We start from the raw sequence: 6,845 nt of genomic DNA on the forward strand, positions 1-6,845 counted from the left end.
GCTATAAATGGGTGGATTGTCAAGAGTTAGAAGTCGATTCAATAAAACAGAAAGAAACAAATTTTTTTTGGGTTGGAATTTCATCAAACACCTAGTGGTCATCCTTATTGATGATTGACGAGCACCAATCTAGATTTAAATCCATCTCCTTTCTTCCTTAGCACTTGACTTGAAATTAATCGTCGCTTCTTAAAAAACTAACTTTCCCATCTTCCTTCTTTACCGGTAACAAAAGATGGATGTTTCCGTTGTGGGTCAATGTGGAAAAACTTTGCCACATCTGGTTGTTTTCTATAAGTTCACTTCATCTTCTTCATTTGAAGCTATAGACAGTTCGTCACTCTCTGAAACCTTCACAAAATAAATCATGATATAATGTTAGATCTGTAAAGATATTTGACAAAATGTCAACCTTTAGCACTATTTTTCATTTAAACTTGCTAAAATTGAAAATTATAAATCAAAAACTCAAGTGTAAAAGAGGTTATACACCAAATATTCCACAAAGGCCACAACTATTGGCGACTCTCCGATCAATATACAGTCAGCTTTCACTAACCTGTACTCATAAACCGAAATCAAGAAAACTTGTGATAAAAATCACAAATTTATAAGAGAAAGAAATTTAAGCATCGGTAATCATGTGTCAGGGTAGTGATTTCGATTGCAACAATAGTAAGAGCATCCAACACACGCGAGGAACCAGGATTGCATTTCCTTTTGACAAAATTAAATTCTTTAAACTAAAAAAAGGTTCTAACAGATCTTGAACTGTGTCGTAAGTCTCTCGGTATCTACCTTGCCCCCAATCCAATGGCCATATATTCAGTCCATATAATTATGTCCAACACTTCGAAGTGTCTTCCCTTTTGAAATGCACTCCACTGATCAAGTTTTTACATGATAGGATTATTGGGCCTCCTTCATGTTCAAAACTACAATTTGAAGTATCATGAAAAAAAATTTAAAAATATAAAATCAAACAATTATGAACTTAAATGGCTCATTACCAATGTTGACCATGTAAAATTGTTTTAACATGCTTGTAATTAAGTAGTTATTCTTTTATTTGATAATGGTAACAATACATTTACTTACGTGAGGATTTGAATTACATTTTTTATTCAAATTTAGTTTAATTTTAGAAGAGTGTGTTCATTTGGTTGTTTTTTCTTATGGGGAGAAAACGCATTTAGGTTTCATTTGATGGTCAGGAAGCTGATGTGTAAATATGTTCAGTTTTATATGTTGAGGATGTTATTATGAAACCTAACTTCCATGTGATTTGGGTTTTAGTTAATTCTTGGGGATTGATGGATATTTGTCCAACCTTTTAATAGGCCAGGATGTAGTTGACAATATGAACTATGAAATTTCATCGAAGGGTAACATATCCCAAATCTTCAAAGAAAGTATGTAAATAATCTAACATTTATAGGTATTGTCTTGTATTCAACACATGGATCAACGATTAACATATTTACATATGTAAAACTTCTTATAAATAATTTAATAGAGATGAACATGACAATAAACAAAAGATTGAAAGCAAATGTACAGTAAATCTTGTTGTCTTGGTTCATGAAAATGAAAGTGCATTGCTATAACGGGTAAAAGCTAAAGTACATTAAAATTGTAATTCAACATTGAACATGAAATGCTATAAATGTTGCAATACAAAGAATTGAAATTAGTATGATATGAAAGAAAAATAAATGAACTTATGTTTTCTTTAACATTTACCATTTTTACAAATGCACATAGTTTTATGAGAAATAACAAATACACAAAAGTCTTTAGAAATGGAAAGATTTGAAATAATGATGAAACTTGCACAGATTGGTCAAATCAAAAGTAATGCTTCAGTTAAGTATACTTTGTTGGATTAGGTGTCTAAGCCCATAACTATATTTGGTATGTACTTGACCCGATTGTAGCATGGTCCTTTTGGGTTGCCTTCACCAGAACAACTTGACTAGATGATTAATGGAGAAAAAGGTTATTATGGTTTTATATGAATAATATATTAAAAGAGAAATCATATTTGTTAATTAATATTGGTCAAGAATTAATTAAGAATTAATTTTGTGGTCAAAAGATTGTAATTGAACCTAGGGGAATGGAATTGCAGTTATAAGATAATTGGATTTTGGGCTGTGGATCCCTTAGAAAGGGGTGCACGAAATCAAGGGGGAAGCCCACATTGAATTCGTCCAAGCCCTGCTTTTGGAAGGTTCATGTGGACTGCTTAAGGCCTAACCAATCCAATTAGGGTTTTGACTGAAACCGTAGCAGCTCACCTATATAAAGGACCTTAGGCTTCACATTTTCGGCTACCACTCGAACCCTAGAGATCAAGAGCCGTTTTTGAGCCTCGTTCCCCTCTCTCCAAGATCATCCAACTTGCTTTGGTGTTTGTGATTCATTAGAGGCATCGCATTTGAGGTGCTAGGTTCTCAAAGCTCAAGATCTTTAAGCTACAATTGAAAGGTAATTTCTTAACCTTGGTATAGTTATGATTTTCGATTTTTGTATGCTAGAATTAGGGTTTACAAGCTTTGGATGATTTGCATGTACAATTAGAGAAACCTAGATCCAAAGCTTTAGGGTTTGCATGTGCACCATAGGATTGATGTTATGCTCAAAACCCATCAGTAGTATCAGAGCCTAGGTTGTTTTCTGTTGTCTTTGATGCCTTGTTTGATCATTCATTGCTTGAAAAGTCGAAATTTCTGCCCTCTGACAGATGAACTCACTGAGTCACTTGATGAACTCGACGAGTCCAGTTAGTGACTCGGCGAGTTGGAGAGTCAGAGAGCAGATCTTTCGGGATTTTGGCCTTTTTTGGATTGGGATAATTACCAAAAACGTTTTTTGATTAATAAAATCTGATTTTTATTAAATTGATATGATTATCCTTACCCAAATAGAAGATAATTGTCAATTAATTAGATAATCATTGCCTTATATGATAACTTTAATTATTTGAATTATTTGATTGTATTATCTTGCCATGAAATTGAATTAAGTCAAATTTAGATAATCACTAATTAATTGTTTAATTAAATTATTTGTAATTTGATCTAGAAAGTTTTGAAAAGTTTCAAAACTTGCCCTCAAGTTTTGGATTTTAAATTTTTATTAAAAGTTTAATTTTGAAATATTTAAATTCTAAACCCTAGAATTTTACAAGTTTAAAATTCAATCCTTATACTATTATAATATTATAAGATTAATAATATATATATATATATATATATATATATATATATATATATATATATATATATATGTGTGTGTGTGTGTGTGTGTGCGTAAGATTAAGCTAGTCTTACCGTTAGTAGGCCTCATTCACAAAGCCGATTTATCAAGGGGGTATAAGGTTGCTGCCTATAAAATGATAGTTTAATAGGTGTCCACTCTCACCCACCGCTTCCTTGATTGGTGGAAGGTCGTTAGCCGAACGGGTAGAATAGGGCAACTAATTCCTCATTAAAAGTATAATGTTTAATAAAGTAACAAAATGTTTTTTATAAAATTCTCAATCTTAGTTACTTTAGGAAAAATGTGAAATGATGCTATTCCATGAAATTACACTTTGCACCCTGCCAAGTCGTTAGTGGAGCGTGCGTGGATAACCGGCACACTAATATGGACTAGCAATGGTGGCAAAGGGTGGATCGATGTTTATCATAGATCAATGGAGCGTGTGTGGTTAACCGACACATTGATTAGGTGGTAAATGACATCGAGAGCACCAAGTACATTTGCATGGTTATTCACACATTGTTTGTGATCCTCGGTATCCCAGTCACAAACTTGAAGGGCATATCGAGAATTAAACATGTCATTGAAAAGTTCAATGAATCTCAAAAGAGTCTAGGAGTTTCAATTCATTTAAAACTTAAAACCCTTTTTCATTTTTCATGGTGGAAATTATTGAATCGTCATTCACTTACCTTCAAATTATTTGCAATTTAGATTACGGAGTCCCTCTTCTAAATTGTGAATAATTGTGTTGGGTCCTAGCCCTAATTTTTCATTTGGGTGTTAAATTGGGGATTCTTATCTAATCTAAACTTTGTTCCTTTTCTATTTTAGATATCTACTTCAAACAACAACAACGCTTCTGGCTCGACCCCTTCCGGCTCATTCTCACTCATGAACTTGTGTGGGAGGGTGATATTCGATGGGTCCAACTTTAATGATTGGATCCGCAATATCCGAATGGTCACCTGTTACGAGGACAAGGAGTATGTTCTCGACAAGGAGCTGAAAGAAGTCAATTTCAACACTGCTACTCCCGAAGAAATTACTGTCTATGGGGATCATGAGCGAGATGCTACGAAAGTTCATTGCATCATGCTCATGACAATGACCACTGAACTCCAAAAGTCCTACGAGGACTACTACCCCTACGAGATGCATCAAGATTTGATGGATAGGTACCATCAAAGCGCGAGGCAGGAAAGGTACGAGATCATCGCTGCGATGATCACTACTAAAATGAAGGATGGAGAGTCCATCACGGCCCACCTGCAGAAAATGCAAAGATATGTGGACCGCTTGCTGAAGTTAAATGTTAACTTCGATGAGGAGTTGGCCATAGATATCATTCTACACTCCTTACCTCCTTTTTACAACCAGTTTCGTATGACCTACCACATGAACAAGGAAGAGGTCACTCTAAGCAAGCTTCAAGGCCTGCTAAGGACTACTGAGAGTAGTTTGAAAGACAAATTTGTTGCATCAACTCCTAATGGAACCAAGGTTGGTCCCGCTGCACCCTCCTCCAACCCGAAGGATGCAGAGTGTTACTACTGCCATGAGAAAGGGCATTGGAAATGAAGATGCCTGAAGTACTTGCAAGATATCAAGGATGGGAGGATAAAGCCATCCTTCGTAGGTATTTATACTATTCATTCTAACAACTCATCACATGTTATGTCTTTGGTCCTCGATACAGGATGTGGTTTTCACATTTGTTCTGGTTTGCAGGGTCTAAGAAGAAGTAGGGATGTGGAGCATGGGAAGATAAACTTGATCATGGGGAATAGGAAAGCGTCGCATGTCACCAAGATTGGAGTTTACTCTTTAGTGCTTAGTAGTGGGTTAGGTTTAGATTTGAATAATTGATGTTACTCGTCATAAATGACACGAAACATTATTTTTTTTCATGGTTTGTATAAACAAGGTTTTAGATTTTCGTTTGATAATGAAAAAGGTTCTATTAATGCTTTATTTAATGGTTCTCTCTATTTTGAAACATTTCCTTGTAATGGTATATATGAAACTGTGATGGTTGTAGATAACTTAGGAAATGATGTGTTGCATATCGATTCTTCCAATAGTTTGGACAAAGCATGCTTGTGGCATTGTCGTCTTGGACATGTTAACAAGAAACGCATAGCCCAACTCCAAAATGATGGAGTGTTGGAGTCGTTCGACCTAAGGGACGATGACGTGTGCGAGTCTTGTTTACTTGGAAAGATGACCAAGTGACCATTCACTGGTACTTCTGAAAGGGGTGAGGGTTTATTGGATCTCATACATAACGATGTATGTGGGCCCTTTAGATCCACCACAAGGGATGCGAACCGCTTCTATGTGACTTTCACCGACGATTATAGCAGATATGGGTATATCTACTTAATCAAGCACAAGTCAAAAACCTTTGAAAAGTTCAAAGAGTTTAAGCAAGAAGTGGAGAATCAGGTGGGCAGGAAAATTAAGATGCTCTGATCCGATCGAGGTGGTGAGTACCTTAGTCTTGAATTCCACGACTACCTCAAGGAATGCGGAATTGTTTCATAATTGACACCACCTAGGACACCGCAGTTGAATGGTGTGGCTGAGAGGCGCAATCGAACCTTGTTAGACATGGTTCGTTCCATGATGAGTCGTGCTTCGTTACCTATCTCATTTTGGGGGTATGCCTTAGAGACTGCCGCCCATATCCTTAATCTAGTCCCTACTAAGAAGGTTGCCAAAACACCTCACGAAATGTGGATAGGGAAAGCTCCCTCGTTGGCACATATCAAGGTTTGGGGTTGCGAGGCTTTCGTAAGACGAGAGACTCACGACAAGCTCAAGCCTCATAGTGAGCGGTGTATTTTCATCGGCTATCCGTAGAAGTCCTTTGGATATCTCTTCTATAGACCGAGTGACAATGTTGTCTTCGTTGCGAGGAGAGGGGTTTTCTGAGAGCGAGAACTCATATGTCAAGAGGACAGTGGGAGGAAAATTGATCTTGAAGAGCTTCTAGAATCAAGAGATGAAGGAACCTCTAACACTGGCGCTCAACCCGAGGAGGAAACTCTTGTTGAACCGATTGACGAGTCCTTACCTCTTAGACGTTCCAGTAGAGTTAGTGTTCCGCCTGTGTTATATGGTTTTCATATAACAAGTGAGGGTGATAGGTTTATTAGTGATATCACACCAATAAATTTGGATGAACCTAACAACTACAAGGAAGCCATGGCAGGCCCGGAGTCTGCAAAATAGAAAGAGGCCATGGACATCGATATTCAGTCCATGTATGACAATCAAGTTTGGAACTTGGTTGACAATGTATCGGGTCGTAAGACGGTCGGATGCAAATGGATCTTCAAGAAGAAGACCGACATGGATGGGAAAATACACACATATAAGGCGCAATTGGTTGCGAAGGGATTTACTCAAACTCCCGGAGTTGACTATGATGAGACCTTCTCACCAGTAGCGAAGATTAAATCTATAAGGGTTATGCTAGCCATAGCTGTGTTTCATGATTATGAAATATGGCAGATGGATGTCAAAACCGCTTTCCTAAACAGGATGTTGGCTGAAAATGTTTACATGAGTCA

The sequence above is a fragment of the Lactuca virosa genome, chromosome 6 (assembly GCF_052849685.1).
Source record: "Lactuca virosa cultivar CGN04683 chromosome 6, Lactuca_virosa_CGN04683_v6, whole genome shotgun sequence".
Taxonomy (NCBI): Eukaryota; Viridiplantae; Streptophyta; class Magnoliopsida; order Asterales; family Asteraceae; genus Lactuca; species Lactuca virosa.